This window comes from Dermochelys coriacea, chromosome 2, assembly GCF_009764565.3.
Source record: "Dermochelys coriacea isolate rDerCor1 chromosome 2, rDerCor1.pri.v4, whole genome shotgun sequence".
NCBI classification, from domain to species: domain Eukaryota; kingdom Metazoa; phylum Chordata; order Testudines; family Dermochelyidae; genus Dermochelys; species Dermochelys coriacea.
In genome coordinates, this window is record NC_050069.1 from 217,489,890 (window position 1) to 217,507,245 (window position 17,356).

Sequence of the window (17,356 nt, forward strand, 5' to 3'; positions counted from 1 at the left end):
AGCTCCCCACCTACCATGGTAACTTTGTAGGTTGATTTCTAAGGCACCTGTCTCTCCCCATTCATTGTACGTGGAGCCTAAGCATCTAACTCAGGCTCTGTGGATCACACAGTGTTGTTCCTGTGATTTTCTAGGTGCCTAAAAGTTAGGTATTGTGACACTCAGGGAATCTGGGCTTTAATATTTAAATCAATGACTTAATCAATGATTATTATTTTGAATAAAGGAAAAACTCAACAACCCCACCCCTACAATTAAGGTAGAAAAGCTAAAAATATACATCTGAGACATCACAGGCACTGCAGCAAACCCAGAAGAAATCAACATTGGCATTCCTGATATGTCTAAGATAAACAAACTGAAAACTCTGCCTCCCTTAAAGGGGAAAAAAAGGGAAAAACAGATACCACATACTTGCAGGCATTATATACACTGTGGGATGAAGCTTTCCAGAACTTAGACATTCCTCCAGTTACATCATCTTTGGTGAATGCTTTGGTGAAGGTTGCCAGCCTTCAAAAACAAAAAACACTGAAATTTTCTATTGGGTTTCTGTACAAAATACCAAGCTGGGAGGGGTTTCAAGCACTTTGGAGACCAGGATTAGAATTCAAAATGATCTTGACAAACTGCAGAAGTGGTCTGAAATAAGTAGGATGAAATTCAATAGGGACAAATGCAAAGTACTACACTTAAGAAGGAATAATCAGCTGCACAAATACAAAATGGGAAATAACTGCCTTGGAAGGAGTACTGTTGAAGAGCATGAAGGGGTTATAGTGGATCACAAACCATGAGTCAACAAAGTAATATGTTGCAAATAAATAAATAAATAAATAAAACCACCACAAACATTCTGGGATGTATTAGCAGGAGTGTTGTAAGCGAGACAAGAAGTAGTTCTTCCACTCTACTCAACACTGATAAGGCCTCAACTGAAGTATTGCATCTAGTTCTGGGAAAGATGTGGACAAATTGGAAAAAGTCCTGAGGAGAGCAATAGTGCGTCTAGAAAATGTGACTTATGAGGAAAGATTGGAAAATTGGGTTTGTTTCATCTGGAGAAGAAAAGACTGAGTGGGAATAGGCTAATCTTGGTATATGAAAGTTGTTAGAAAAATGAGGGTGATAAATTGTTCTCCTTATCCACTGAGGACAGGACAAAAAGTAATGGGCTTACACTGCAGCCAGGGAGATTTAGGTTAGACATTAGGGAAAACTTCCTAACTGTAAGGGTAGTTAAGCACTGGAACAAGTTATCTAGGGAGATTGTGGAATCTGTTACTGGAGTTTTCAAGAACAGGACAGAAACACCTCTCAGGGATGGCCTAGATCAGTGCTACTCAAAATGGTGGTCCGTGGACCGACACCGGTCCGCGAGCCATCAGCTGCCGGTCTGCGTGCACATTGGAAAAAAATTGCCTGTCCCCCACATCAGATAGCTTGAGAAGCACCGGTCTAGATAATACTTAGTCCTGCTTCATTGCAGGGGACTGGACTAGATGACCTATCAAGGTCCCTAATTTCAAGGATTCCAAGATTGGAGTAGGGAGAGTAATTTTCAGTTCCTTGGCTGTGTTACCAACTCCTGCCCTCGTTTCCCCACTTCCTAGTAACCCACACAGGACTAAAGGTAGTGAAGTACCAGCCATATTGTACTTGCTGTCCAGACTATGGTTATGCTTAAATCTGTACTTCTTTAGACTGTGCCAGTGGTCCTTGGGAAACTGGCCATGGTTACCTCCAGAGCTAAGTCTGCAGTGAAGATTCTCTAATGAGCCCAGGCTTGCAAAATGAAAGGTTTCAGGAAAAGTGAAACCCCCTACATTCAAGCCAGAAAAATACAATCCATGCAATCTATCATTGGGCTTATAGGAGCTTTGTTTTGGGGGATGAAGTATATACACATCAAATTCAGGAATTAAAGATCCCTTTATAAGAATTAGGATTCATTCTCGACCTTTCAGCAGTGAGGTGGCAGATGTCAAGTTTACAGTCATTACAATCTTGTCCTCTGCTTTGGCTTTTGTTTCCCTAGAGTAATGCCCTGTGACCTCAGCAGTACCTCAATACTGACTGGAAGAGGGGGCCCCTGTACTGTAACTCACATCAGGCCTGACACACTCATTGCCCTAGCACACTGTTGTCATAATATATATCCCACAGGTGTCACAAAGCATCATGTGTAAACTGGTGACACACTGATGATGTACGTACAGGTTGTGCATAATGATTGCTGGAAATAGGTCAATGTTTTTTTGGAGGCAGAATCAGGCATAAAATCAGCCTGCCCTAGACAAAGGAATGTGGACTACCCATTTGATCAGCTACAGATAGAGGACAATGAAAGTACATTTACATCTAAAGTAAACAAAGCCATCAAGCTAAACAAGCAGGGGTGATGACACCAGCAGACAGAATCTAGATCTTAGGAAGCCTTCCTGGATCTTGAGGCAGAGAAATGGACTCTGAGTAACATAAGGGGAGAGAAAAACAAAAACCAAGCCACACACCACATCTGAGTTATCCATCACTTAGGGCATCTCCTGCCGACATAGCTTCTGCCACTCGCCGAGATGGTTTTATTATGCCGACAGGAGAGCGCTCTCCCGTCGGCATAGAGCATCTTCAACAGAAGCGCAGCAACGGTGCAGCTGTATTGGTATAGCTGAAGTGCTGTACATATAGACATGAAAGTCACCAATGTCCAGCCAGAAGTTCAGGCTTTGCCTAGTCTCTGGGCTCCTACCCTAGGAGGGTAGGGGAAGGAAATCACTCCCTATTGGCCCTGAGCAAACATGGAGGCTGAACAGTTCCTGAAAATTCTACATCAAGCTGTATTTACTTTTACAGTACAGGGGAGATCCTGGGAATAGATGCTATGCAAGTTTCTCTGGAATTAGAGAGAAACATTTGTATTCAGATATAGGACATTTCCTGCACAGCAGCTGTTCAGATGCCCATTAATTTAACTGCTAAACTTTCCACCTCAGCCACAAGACTCATTGCATAACATTGACACAGGCTTAAAGAGAAGCAACATGCTGAGCAAGAAAGTCAAGCATCAGCATTTAATGTTAATAGAAGTGACCCTGCACTAGTCCATCAGAGGAAAGAAGGGAAATTGATTACACTATTTGACCCCCACTGCCATGCAGTGGCCTATGTCCAAGGCACTTTAATCACTTCCCCAGGAATGGCAATTCTACAAACACAAAATGCTTCACATGTGAATCCTCAGAGGTCAGACACAGCCTGCGGCCAGTCAAAAGGAGGAAGATGATGAGGATGACATTTCTCCGCAAGCAGACCCACAGACAGCAACACTGATGATTTCTTAACCCCCAAGGACTTAACTACAGACCTTCCTGATGACAGGCCAATGAGATACAATAAGTGACTCTTTGGACACCATCACTTGAGTATTATTTGTTCCACTGTTAAGATATTTTAAACCCCTCCCCCCCTTGTGTGTATATTCCTAGTTTAAAGTAGTCAGGACATCATAGAATAGTCAAATCATTTAACTATTAACATTTTAAATGGAGAAAAGCATATAGTATAGTCAGCAATCCATTTAGTTACAGGCCTGTCTGATCTGGACAAGATTCAAGGTCAATCCCATAGGGTGAAATGGCATAGCAGACAGAATTAGAGAGGGCGAACCCTACAGAGTCTGTGGCCAGGATTAAAAGAAAGTCTTCAAAACCCCACCAGTGTTAGCATGGATTCAATTTAACCAGCATTCACAATGGTGAAAGCTCTAGCATAGGAAAGGCTCTGTGGGTTTCTGGCGATTTTGCCGAGATGTTAGACAAACATGAGCACCAGAGACCAGGTAGGTGCAAAAGAATCTTTTCCACACACATACATGCGTTTGAGAACCCAAATTCCTTGGCCGCTGACCAGAGTCCCTTCCCTTGGCCTGGCCATCCCTCCATCATAATGGATATGCAGCAAGGCCAAAACTGAGTAGTGTTGTTGTGACCCTTCACACGAGGTCGCAACCATACTGACTCAGACCCAGCTGCCCCTCAGTGACAGAAGGAAGGCTGGGCTAAGTTTGAGCAGCGTTGCTAATCCACGCATCAGGTCACAGCGCTTCTCGCGGCAGCTTGGGCCCCTGCCACTTTTGCAGACTTTCCAGAGCCCCTGTAGCTAAATCAGTTTAACAGTAAAAAGACAAGTAGTGGCCAGAGCCTATTTACAGTAAGGATCCTACCAATTCAGTTGAACGCAGAATAGGAATTTTCCTCAAGTGTAATCAAGGCTTGCATGTGCCCAGCATGTTAAATAAAGGATCCCCTCTGTAATTAAAGTTCCATCTCTTTTATTGCAGACCTTTACTAAGCATTGCTGGAGAACACTAGATGCAAGCAGCTTGTGCAGCAGCAAGTGTCAGGTACTAGAAGTTATTCCCCAACTGTGAAAAATAATGTTGCACTGTTTCCTGCTTAATAACCACATAGCCTTTGATTTTAACAGTTTTTGTTCATGAGGTAAAGTCTTAAGGCCAGAAGCAACCTGTTCAAGTTTTTGGTTTACTTTAACTTGCCAACTATCTGCCAATGTTTAAATCTGTATTCGAGAACAATTTCAGAAAAACAAGAGTTTGCTTTCATGAGAATTATTTCTGACCTCTGCTATTACAGCTATAATACACCAGATTCTAGAGTACTTTTTTTTTTTTTTTTTTTTAAGATCTGTGTTCACACTATTCTACATTTTAATTTATAACCACCACAGCATGGATAATGCCATGGCAGAGAGAAATAAGATTTCCAAAACAGTAAAAAAAGTTAACAGTATTTTAAAATGAGACTGATGCTTCCAAGAATCCTATTAGAATAATAGGAACTCCCATAGCCTCTCTTAGGATGAGAAGGTGCTGAACAGATGGGCCAACCCTTGGGTCCAGGGCAAAGATGATTTTTCAGAGGCATGTACCGGCCCGACATGCACCCTTTTAGTCAGTTGTGGTGCTGCATATACGCTCTGCCTTAATGTCCCTAATTAAAGCTATTATGTATTATTAAAAAACTCACCACACACATCCTCTCCCACTTATTAACTGATAGTTCCACACAAACACAAGGAATACCTTCACCCAGAATTCTTAGCAGGGAGCAGATGCCATATGAGTTTCAATCCCACATCCAGGCCCTTTACCCACAATACACTCTCAACCTGGATTCCTTTCCTACAGCCAAGGTCCCTGAAAAGCCTTCCTACCTACTGAAGTTCTTCTCCCAGCAACACACAGCCCCTCCCCAGCTGGGCTTCCTGCAGCTATCTGGGAGGTACCTCCCTAAATGCCTTTTACCATCCTCCTCCTCTCCCTAAAAGCACTCTCCCACCACCACCTGGTGCCTTTTATCAGGTCCAGGTGTTCATTAGTCAGTTAGCTGCCAACCAGCCTCCTAGGCAGTTAATTACGTGCAGGTGGCCCAAGATGGGTTTCTCTAAGGTGAGTGAGTCTATCATAGATAGGTGGGGCCCTGACTTCCCTTAAGGAGACCAGCAGTCCAGTGACATGGCTCTATATCACCATTGCACTTCCCCATTCCACAGGGTTGCCAAAGGCAGTTCAGCCCCAGTGAATGTTTGAGCAGCCTCAGGGTTACTCTAATTTATGCTTCATTAGCAATGCTTCCCATCAGAGCTGAGAATCACCAGTTGGTAGCCCCTTCTTAACATGCCCACTTTGCTTAGGAAGGGAGGGGAGGCAAACTGGTAGAGGTGACGTAGACAGCCATGGTGGTTCTGCACCAGCCATGGATTTCTTCATGCCAGACAAGTCCCCAACTACCCACTTAGGACAGCTTAGGTGCCCCTTTGCACCACCAAAGTGTTGCAAAGAGACTATAACATGGCCCAGAGTTTGGCCCATGCAATAGATACAGTAAGCCAGCTATTTTCAGAGAATCAGATAACATGCATTTTGTAGGGACCTGTTCTAAGATGTGTATAAAAATATTTCCTTACTAGAACCAACTGCTATTAAATAATAGTGCTGGCTCCCATAGCACAGGGAAATGGATCTTCACCAAGCACAACACTGCCTCAATTTCTCCACTACCCAATCTAGACAGACTGTCTTTCTGAGATTAGTAAGTGAGACTGTCTTTTCAAGCTTTATTGACTCTGGACTCCATCTTGGGATATCAGTATTTTTCCACAGATTGGTCTAGGAACCAAGCTTTGGGAACAAAATGGTTCCTGCCATATGTAAAAGATATATAAGGCAGTGAGTGATATAATCTGTGGTTCTTTACTCCCCACATAAGGACTGAACTGGGGGAAGTGCTAGACCCAGGCTAAAGGGATTTCTAGCCTGTAAATGAAACACCTAGGGATTCCAAGCTGTAAAGCAAGTGCAGCTTGTCCCTTAAGAATCTGCAACCTGCTTGTATTATCTCTTAAGTTGAGAATCTGCTAGTTCATATCCAATCTATCTAGTATATTAGGCTTGCATTTTTTGTTTATTTGCTAGGTAATCTTCTTTGATGTGTTTGCTAACCCTTATAATCACTTAAAATCTATCTTCTGTAGTTAATTTGTTTTTGTTTTATCTAAACCAATGAGTTGGAGTGAAGTGTGTGGGAATCTTAGCTCAAGGGGCAAAGGCTGTCGCATATTCCTCCCCACATTGAGAGATGATGAACTCTATGAGCTTATCCTGTACAGTTCCCTGTATAGCACCAGATGGTATAATTTTGGGTTTATACTCCAGAGGGGGTACATGCATGGGGAGCTGGGAGTTGCCTTGGCCGTGTAGCCTTCCTATGCAGGGACTGGTCAGAGAGCCTGCATGTAACTGCAGCTGGGTGTAGCCCTACTTGTATGAAGCCTGGTGAAAGTGCAGGCTGCAGGGCTTTGCAGTTTGCTACAGCAGTACAGTGGTACCCCAGTTCCAGGTGGCACCTGTCCCACAAAGAAATACAATGGCTTCCTTGTGCAGTCATGTATAGAGGGTTAAAGTGATTGGAAAGTGGGGGAGAAATACTAGTGAATCAGAACAGGAAGGTTCCAATTCCTTGTGCACAGGTGTAAATGAGTACACAAGGTGCAAGGCAGAGTAAAGACAGGCCCATAATAGTAAGTCATTCATGCAGATTTCCACGTTACATGCACCTTCAAAGGAAAAAAAATATTTTGTTCATGGGGAACACATACTAACCACAAAAATTTTCACACAACTTCAAGGTTATGTTGACTAGTGCTGAGCAAACCTCAAAAGGTTCTATGTTTCCACTGGTTTTAGATTCTTCTTCAAATTTCTTTGCTTTAAAAATCAGGTTAGGAATCTCAACAGTGTCAGCTTTCTCACACAGTAGATGAATCATTTCCATTTGTTTTATATTTTGCATCAGTATGTCTAGTAAAATACAATAGGAAGGTAGTCATCAGTAGTCCTGCTGTAATTAATGATACTCAAAATGCTACAGTAACATAGATGCACCTGTACCACTATAGCATTTCAGTATAGACACTGACTACTGCGACAGGAGGGGTTCTCTTATCGCTGCAGTTAATCAGCCTCCCCAAGAGGCAGTAGGTCAGTAAACAGAAGAATTCTTCCATCAACCTAACATTGTCTTCGCTGGGAATTAGGCCAGTATGGCTAAATCTCTCAGGAGTGTGAAAAATCCACATCCCTGAGAGATGTAGCTATGCTGATGTAAATTTTCAGTGTAGATCTTCCCTGAAAGTACTTTCAGGAATAAGGCTACAAGCTGACCCATGCTGAAAATGAGAGATTTGCAAACATTAGCAGCTGCTATTTCAAACTTAAAAAAACATTTCCCCAGGGTTTCCACTAGGAACCATGTCTCATATGTTTTCATTTTAATAAACAAAGCTACTGTTAAGCTTTTAGGAGTACAACAAGCATTAAAAAACAGTCTGCTTCTTTTTTCATGTATTTACATTCCTATCAAATACATTAATTAAAAGAAATTGTGGAAAAGCTCAAAACTAGCCCACAAGCACAGAACCTCTGTGCCAAGTTTCAAGGCAAGTGTGAAATTCCATGGTTTATTAGGTTATTAAGCTTCTGGAACAAGCATTTATATTTATAAGAGAAATGTTGACAAAACCCTAACTCTGAACAATGGCAATACCGCCATCATAATTTAGAGTTAAACTAGAACTGCTTGGTTGATGTGTAATGTGAACAAGGTAAATACCAAATCCGGATAACCTTTGTCCTATTGATAATAAAGTGAAATTAATCTGAAACACAGCATATTATTTCAAATGTTTTTTGTTTCAGTCAGTCAGACATTTGCAATTCACATTAAATGGTTTAAAACATGAATATATTAATATTTTCAAATACATTAATAACAGTAAAATATAATAAAACAAATAATATTTTAGTAGAGGAGCAATTCTTGAAGGAACCCTATTATGGTGTATATGTATGTGTATGATATGTTTACATGTATATAAAATCAAATGTGTAAGGATGCATATTTCTGAAAACAATACACTACTTGTGAATGTTAAGCAGTTGCAAGTGCCTTTATGGGGATTAGCTGCCCTAGTTCCTGCTCTTATTTTTGGAAAGCAATCAGCTCTTCTTGAGAATTTAGCACCATGCTGAGCCACCCGGGGGCTTTCCATGGCCCAGCCCTTCACTTTTCATTATCATCTGTTAACAGATACATCCTGTGCAGCCTGCTTCATCATAGCCAAAAGAGAGAGAACAGGGGACCTCTGAATCCTCAGGTTTGAAAGTACTGCACAACACTCTATTCTCCTGTACTGTACAAAATGAGCCACTCATTTAAAACAAACTGAGCAATTTTTGTCATTAGTTGCTTCAAACAAATCTTTGAGTAGATGCTGTTCTAACACAAGAACTTTGCTGATCATCAGTATCCAGAAATATTCATTTTCTAGGGCTAGAAGATCTTATATTCATTCCAATTTGCTTTAAATCCAAAACTATGCATAGTGACAAGCATATTTTAACTGCTATCAATGAACACCTGTGGCCTAATTCTAGATGGAATTAGCAGCAGACTGTCATCATTCTGAATGTGTGATTATTATTCACTGACAAAATTTAAGTATATCAGCATTGCCAACTTTCACAATATTTGGTGTATTTCTTGAAGCCCCAGTTCCTGGAGTCAGGTGATGACATGATAAGCTCAGCTTTCATTTAAAAAATAAAAGAGAGAGTAAGTTTCTAGTCTTCATGGTTGCGGAGAACATATGAGGCCTAAAGGTTCAAAAAACAGAAAGAATAAAAAGAATACAAAATTATTATTTTTTAAATCTCATGCTTTTTAACCCAGTTACATGCTTGTGGGGTCCCTGACTCATGTGGTTTGATTTTGAATGCTTGTGATTGGCAATATAGAAATAAATTAAAACTTCAAGCCAGCTACTAAACAGAATTATTATTAAATAATTTTTTCTACTTTGGATTTTGATAGCATCTTTCATGTAGAGATATCAAAGAACTTTTCAAACATGAATTTAAGCTTAGCAGCATGCTGTGAGTAAAGTATTTCAATGATACTCATTTTACAGGTGGGTCAAGTATGCCATGGAGGTTGAATCTGGTTTGCCCAGAGTGATATAGCAGGTCAGTGGCAGACCAAGAATAAAATTCAAGTCTTGACTTCTAGTCCTCTGTTCTATAGGGAAGGAGGAGAAGATTGCTTTTGTTTTTTTAATTACTACAGCACACTAGGAGCCTTGTCTATACTGAGCCTTTTCTTCAAATCTCCTATCATTGTTGTAGTAACAATGGGAGCTATATTGTGTCCAAAAGGCCTAATGTGATCCTGGGATGCATAAACAGAGGAATCTCGAGTAGGAGTAGAGAGGTTATTTTACTCTATATTTGGCATATCTATATATATCTATCTCTGTGTCTAGTTCTGGTATCCATAATTCAAGAAGGCTGCAGATAAACTGGAGTGGGTTCAAAGAAGAACCACAAGAGTGACTTATAGGGATGGATTTAAGAAGCTCATTCTATTTACCTTAACAAAGAAAGGTTAAGGAGTGACTTGATTATAGTCTTTAAGTACATATATGGAGAACAAATATTTAATACCATGTTCGTCAATCTAACAGAGAAAGGAATAACATGATCCCATGGTTGGATCAGACCGATTAAAATTCAGATTGGAAATAAAGTGCAAATTTTTAATAATGAGAGTAATTAACCATTGGAACAATTTAGGAAGGATAGTCATGGATTCTCCATCACTGACAATTTTTCATTCAAGATTGGATGCTTTTCTCAGAGATATGCTGTAGGAATTATTTTGGGGAAGTTCTAAGGCCTGGAGATCAGACTAGACAATCATAATGGTCTCTTTTGGCCTTGGAGTCTATGAATTGTAAACTGTCTGCAGGCATTTGAGTCAGTGTATTGGCTAGACCAGGGATCGTCAACCTTTGGGATGTGGCCAGACAGGGAAATCCGCTGACGGGCTAAGACCGTTTGTTTACCTACAGCGTCCGCAGGTTCGGCCGATCAAAGCTCCCACTGGCTGTGGTTCATCATTCCAGGCCAATGGGGGCTGCAGGAAACACCATTTCCCGCAGCCCCCATTGGCCTGGAATGATAAACCACAGCCAGTGGGAGCTGTGATCAGCTGAACCTGCAGACACTGCAGGTAAACAAACCATCCTGGCCCGTCAGCGGATTTCCCTGATGGGCCATGTCCCAAAGGTTGACTATCCCTGGGCTAGACCTCCTTGTAGCAGGATTATGTGATACAAAGATATAAATGCTGGTGACTAGACTACATTAGTGCTCCCACAATTGTTACTGTATTTGGTGCTGCATTGGTGCTGTAGTAATCGAGGGAGAATTTCACAATTCACTGCAGGCACAGCCTGCAGGCCCAGAGTAACTCCTTTGATTTCAGTGAGGCTATATCAGATATGATTCTGGCCCAATAAGTCTACTTTCCATAACAATTAAAAGGTAGTAGATCAATAATTCTGCTGTGCGTAAACACCAGCTCATTTATAGAGTATATTTAATACAGTGAGGGATATGTATCTCTGTCTGTCCAAAACACAGAAGAAATATATTTTAAAAGCCAATCAGAATGCAGCTTTTTAGTAATATCATTTATCATGTAATATTATAAAATCTACATTCAATATTTTGGGTTTTAGATATGAAATTATTATAACATAAGCTTGTTAATCTCCTGCTTTGAAACTATAATATCTCAAAAAGAAAAGGAGTACTTGTGGCACCTTAGAGACTAACAAATTTATTAGAGCATAAGCTTTCGTGAGCTACAGCTCACTTCATCGGATGAGCTGTAGCTCAGGAAAGCTTATGCTCTAATAAATTCGTTAGTCTCTAAGGTGCCACAAGTACTCCTTTTCTTTTTGCGAATACAGACTAACACGGCTGCTGCTCTGAAACCTATAATATCTCAGTACTTATGTAGCTGCAGAAGACTATTAATTTATGCCAGTTTTATACTCCCCGATGACCTTTATTAATTATATGTGTAACATTGATTTCAAGTTTTAAAAATATTTCCCAGAAATGTTTCAGTGTTTATTTTTAACATTTCAGGTCAGGAAAAAAAATTCAATATAAAATACTAAAAACAAAACAACTGGTTACAATTAGTGCCTATTTGCATTTTATTCACAATTATGAGGGGAAACACTGAGAAGAACATTGTATTAGCTGAGACATTCATTATATTCTCCAATGTTTCCTACAGAATCAAAGATTTCATTGAAAAACAAAGAATCCTGCACTAGAAATATTTCCCATCATTGCTAATACAAATTGATAGTGCTTTAAATGATCTGAAAAAAGTGTGGGGGTGGAGAAGGAAGGGTCTATCTATCATAATCTGCCAGTAGAAGCTTTGCAAAGACAGTGCTTTAAATGCAGCACTCAGTGACCTGGCTTATTTTTCTTTTTAATTTTGCCAGGTCTGTGATACTCCTCCACTCTAAGAACTGCAAGCTCAGTATGTTATTAGGACATTGGGAGACCTCACAGTCAATGTGTTATCAAGTGCTGCAGGTATTTTAAACACCAGTCACCAATGTTATAAATACCAGCAGCCTCTGTAGACTAGGGCTTCCCATGTTGTTAACACTGGTAGAGTTCAACTGATGCTAGTAACAGAGAGATATTTTTAGAAAATGTCCCTATTGTAAACAAGGCCAAAGTGCTTGGGTTTCCCCCTTCTCTCACATTATGCCAGCTTTGCAAAAGATTGTGTCCAGCTAAATAATAGGTTTCAGAGTAGCAGCCGTGTTAGTCTGTATACACAAAAAGAAAAGGAGTACTTGTGGCACCTTAGAGACTAACAAATCTTTATTTATGCTCAAATAAATTTGTTAGTCTCTAAGGTGCCACAAGTCCTCCTTTTCTTTTTCCAGCTAAATAGTAACAGCAACAAAGGTGGAAACTGTCCTCTGCCTGACCCTGTTAACTTGTGAACTCTCTTCACCTCAGCCCCATTCACCAGAATGTCAAAGCCTATAAAAGTTTGCAAAAAGAAAAGGAGGACTTGTGGCACCTTAGAGACTAACAAATTTATTTGAGCATAAGCTTTCGTGAGCTACAGCTCACTTTGGCAGCCAAAGGGGAATGGGGGGGAAAGAGGTGAAAATGATGTGGTACCACAAGAATAAAGTTACCTGGATATATATATGAATGTGATTCAAAAAACAAGTGATCAAAATTAATTTTATAGTTACTAAAAACTAAATTTAGGAATTTGATGTAAAAAAATTGACAAAACACACCATAATTGGGCTCTAATTACAGTACACAGAATTGTGTGGCAGCTACATTTTAATAGCTGATTCAAAGGTTTAAAAAACTGAACTCAACAAATGAGGAAAAAGCATCCTGGTTAGTGCCTCAGGAAGGATTCGTTTAAATGGGCAGAAGCTTCTGCAGCTTCTAGAGGTCCCAAGAAGTTGGGGCATTCTTAGATCAGGCACGTAAGGCTGATCATATCAGGGCACTGGTTCCACAGGTTGGTGAAATGATGACAAATGCCTGGCATCTGCACATGCTGCTTTTTTGTGGTTGAAAAATCACATTAACCAGAGTGTTAAACCACCATCTGCTCAGCACAAAAGAAGGTGGTGGTAATGCTGTCATCTACTTCATCAGCTGATGGTAAAGAGATAGAAACTGCTCCTTTCCCAATGGTTATTCTGTGACAATGGATAAAAAAGAAAGCTACCGAGGGGCAGAGTTGAATGGATTTCTCTCTCCCATGCCAAAGTATATGCTGCAGGACAGTAACACATCAATGGTTCCAGCTCTATATAGTTTCTATCCCTCTTTACTAGAACTCTGGGTATAGCATCACAGGATTTATATGGACAAAAGTTCAAATCCTATTGCTCCTAGAATTTAAAAAAGACAAGTAACACCATTCTAGAACATTTATCAACACAATACCCCCTGTATTCTATGGTAGGGGATAGTTTGTCCTGTCAAGCCACGCTCAATACGATATTTAAAGGAACGATAAAAGATTTGTACCTGTTGCAGAGTAATTAACTCACTGAGTTTTTTCTTTAATCTCTGGCATGTGGTTTCTCCCTGACTAAACCTGCCTTTAGCTACCAAGGACCCTTTTATCTTTCATGTTTAAAATATACATTTTTTGTTTGATCGGACTCATGGGGTATTTTTATACTTGATGCAAAGATTTTAAGGGCTCTGCCTTCAGTATACAACATAAAACAGATAATAGTCAATGTACTTATAGAAACAGTGGAATTGCCAAACCAGATGATTTAGTCCAGTGGGTCTCAAACTTTTTTACTGGCGACCCCTTTCACACAGCAAGACTCTGAGTGCGACCCCCCCTAATAAATTAAACACACTTTTAAATATATTTAACACCATTATAAATGCTGGAGGTAAACGGGGTTTGGGGTGGAGGTTGATAGCTTGCAAACCCCCATGTAATAACCTCATGACCCCCTGAGGGTTCCCAATCCCCAGTTTGAAAACCCCTCATTTAGTCCAATATCCTTTTTCCAGCAGCCACTTGTATATATGTTTCAAAAGAAGGTGCAGGAAACCTGATAGACAACTAGAGAATAGTCTCCCTGAAAGGCAAGTTTCTTCCTGATCACAGCCAGTTAATGCTTGGTTTATATCCTGAAGTTGAGGGTTTATATCCCTTATCAATTTTCTTATCTTTTGTTACTGTGATAATTGTTCATATATAATTTTACATGAGGCAAGGATCTGTAAAATAGAATGACATTGCTGGGTTTCCTACCCCTTATTTCACCCAATCTCCAATTTACTTCTAGGTATTATTTTTATGGTTGTTTTTCAGCCAACTCCTTACAAATTGCTTTAAGGCCAAGTATTTCTCTTTTTAGCTTGCATCTGCTTTAGATAGAATATGGAGGGCGTGTCTACACTACAGACATTTGGCAGCACAGCTACAGTGCTGCACCTGTGGCACTGTAGTGCAATAGTGCAGATGCATGCTACAGTGACAAAAGGGGATTTCCATCACTGTAGTTAATCCATCCTCTCTGCCACCACCTAATCTGTCTACAGCTGAATTGTTAATTGGCTGGAGAGGCTCCTGTTTCCCTATACTTTTACTTCCTCCCACTCTCAGAGGTGAAGCTTAAGGGTGGGATCCACCAAGGGACTGACATTGCCATGCTGAGCAGCATGACACCTAACTTTTAGATGACTAGAAAATCACAGGAATGACACCACGATCCACAAAACTGAATAAAGTGCTTAGGTTCCCTGTACAATGAATGTGATCCACAAAAGCCAGCTAGTGGCAGGAGCCACTTAAACTAGCCAATGGACACACTGGCCAGACCTCACCCCCCCCCCCCCAAAGACAGATAGGCACCTAAATGTGGGCTGCAGGGAGGCCCAGAGCTCTGTTTAGCAATCCACAAGTAGGATCCCCTATCCTGGAGTCAGGCAGCTTAAATGCCTAAGCTCTTTCTTGTGTGCATCCGCCTTGCCTTGCCCTGACCCACACAAAATGGCCAGAGGAGGTAGTGGTAGTGCCACCACTGCCACCTTATAACTTTTAGCTCAGTGGTTCGACTACTCATGTGGACATGGGAGACCAAGGTTCAATTCCCCCCTCTCTAGCAGCGGAGGCAAAAGAATTTGAACAGGAGTCTCCACCAAACTTTAACCATGGAGGTGCTTTAATCACTGCAGTTTTGAATATTCTGATAGGGGGCCCCCTCAATATCTCCTGGTGAAGCTGTACCTCTTCTAATGAATAATGAAAGAGTAACTGGGGCATGGGAAATAGATGTGGGGTTTCCCACCTATACCATGGTACCCTAACCATTGGACCACAGAATAATTTCCAGCTCAACGACAATTTAAGCATTTAGGCACAGAACTACCAAGGAACCTGAGAGTGTGAGAACAATTCTGTAGTTCAGTGGTTAGGGAAAGCACCTAGGAGGTAGTAGACCCCATATCCAGTCCTCCTGCACCAATCACTCTTTAATTACTAGAACAACTTCAAGAGGAGAGACTGAGGAAGCCCTACATTAGCATATCACACAGCCAAGTGCCTAAAGCTCTCTTCTGAGACCCCTAATCAAATTCTCTCCCCCTCTGGAGAGGGTGGGGGGGGGGAATTGAAGCTGGATCTCCTACATCCCAGGTGAGTTACAAGGTAGGCAGGGACAATTTCTCCTCCTCTGGCCAGACTTTGAAGAGGAGCCAAACCGGTAGGCAGACTAAGCACACCAACTGGATTGGGCTCCAGCCACAATTTAGGTAGCTTCCCGTTTGTGAATCACTTTGGGGATGAAACAGGAAGATGCAGGGAGAGGGCGGGGGGGGGGGGGGAAGATACCTAGTGTGAGGCAGTGCATGTGCCCAGAAGCTGAAACAAAGGCACCACTGAAATTTAGGCAGGAAGTGAGCTTAGACACCAAGAGGGGTTAGCAGCAGTTTTGTGGATCATAGTGGGGACTGTGGGGGGAAGAAGACTTGCTTAAATCTGGGGTTTAGGCTCCTAAGTACATTTGTGGGTCCCATGGTGAGTCTTGGTTTGTTACAAGTCTTTGCTTTATATCAGTACAGAGATAAAACCTGTAAACACACTTCTTGTATTACAATACTATATACAAATACCAGGGACAGAGATAAAAGAACTGCGTGTAGTCTTTGGACATTGTATGTGGACAGCAGTAAATATATAGAGCTATTGTCCAGTTGATACAAAGCTTTTATCTGAGGCGGGGGGGGGGGGGGGAGAGGAGAAATGATTTAGGTTACCAAACTGCAACGTTTCTTAAGTGTTTCAGAGGGGTAGCCGTGTTAGTCTGTATCAGCAAAATGAGTACGTGTGTCACCTTACAGACTAACAAATTTATTTGGGCATAAGCTTTCTTGGGCTAAAACCCACTTAATCGGATGCATGCAGTGAAAAATACAGCACGAAGATTTTATGTGTGCGCACACGCACACACAGAACACGAAAAAATGGGTGTTTCCATACCAGCTCTATGGCAACACCCATTTTTTCATGTTCTTTGTATATCTTCCTACTGTATTTTCCACTGCATAGATCCGCTGAAGTAGGTTTTAGCCCACAAAAGCTTAAGCCCAAATAAATTTGTTTGTAAGGTGCCACAAGTACTCCTCATTCTTTCTTAAGTGTTGTTTTGCTGACATGTATAGTGGTTAAGATTCAGAGTACTGAAAAACTGAATAGCCAATGTGTGTTCAATGCACTGCTCAGCTTAATGTAAGGCCAGGACCTGCAATGATCACAGATCAACATGATTTGCTAGCTAGAACAGATAAACTTTAATTCATATACTTCTAAGAAAAATAATGTAAAGTGATCAAGCTTGTATAATCAACTGAAGCAACCCCACAATTTTAAAGATAAAACCTGAGAAATGAACAGTTTCCTTGTGTGGGTCTCAAAGCGTTTGTTTTGTTTCTCAGACAGTAATTGCTGATTTAAGTATAATTATCCTAAGAGATTCACATAATGTAGGCAAAGTTACTGATGTAACTAATTCTCTTTGACACAGCTGCTCCACCCTGTTTCACATTTCTAGGTAGTTCCTAAAGTATGTTTAAAATCTCCTTATATGAAATTGCTACTACCTTTATTAAACCAGTTTATAAAGTAAATTATGTCAACAAAACACATTTACCAAACCTTTAATTTCTATAACAGTGGAGTAACTTGAACATAGAATTTAAACAAAAGTTTGTTTTGACTTTAGTTTATTTCAAATAAAGACTTCCTTACACATCCCAACTTCAGCTTACTGTAGAAATCACAGCTCTGGGTTGAAGCTTTCTTATGTCAAGTGATAACATTGCTCCCAGTCAACA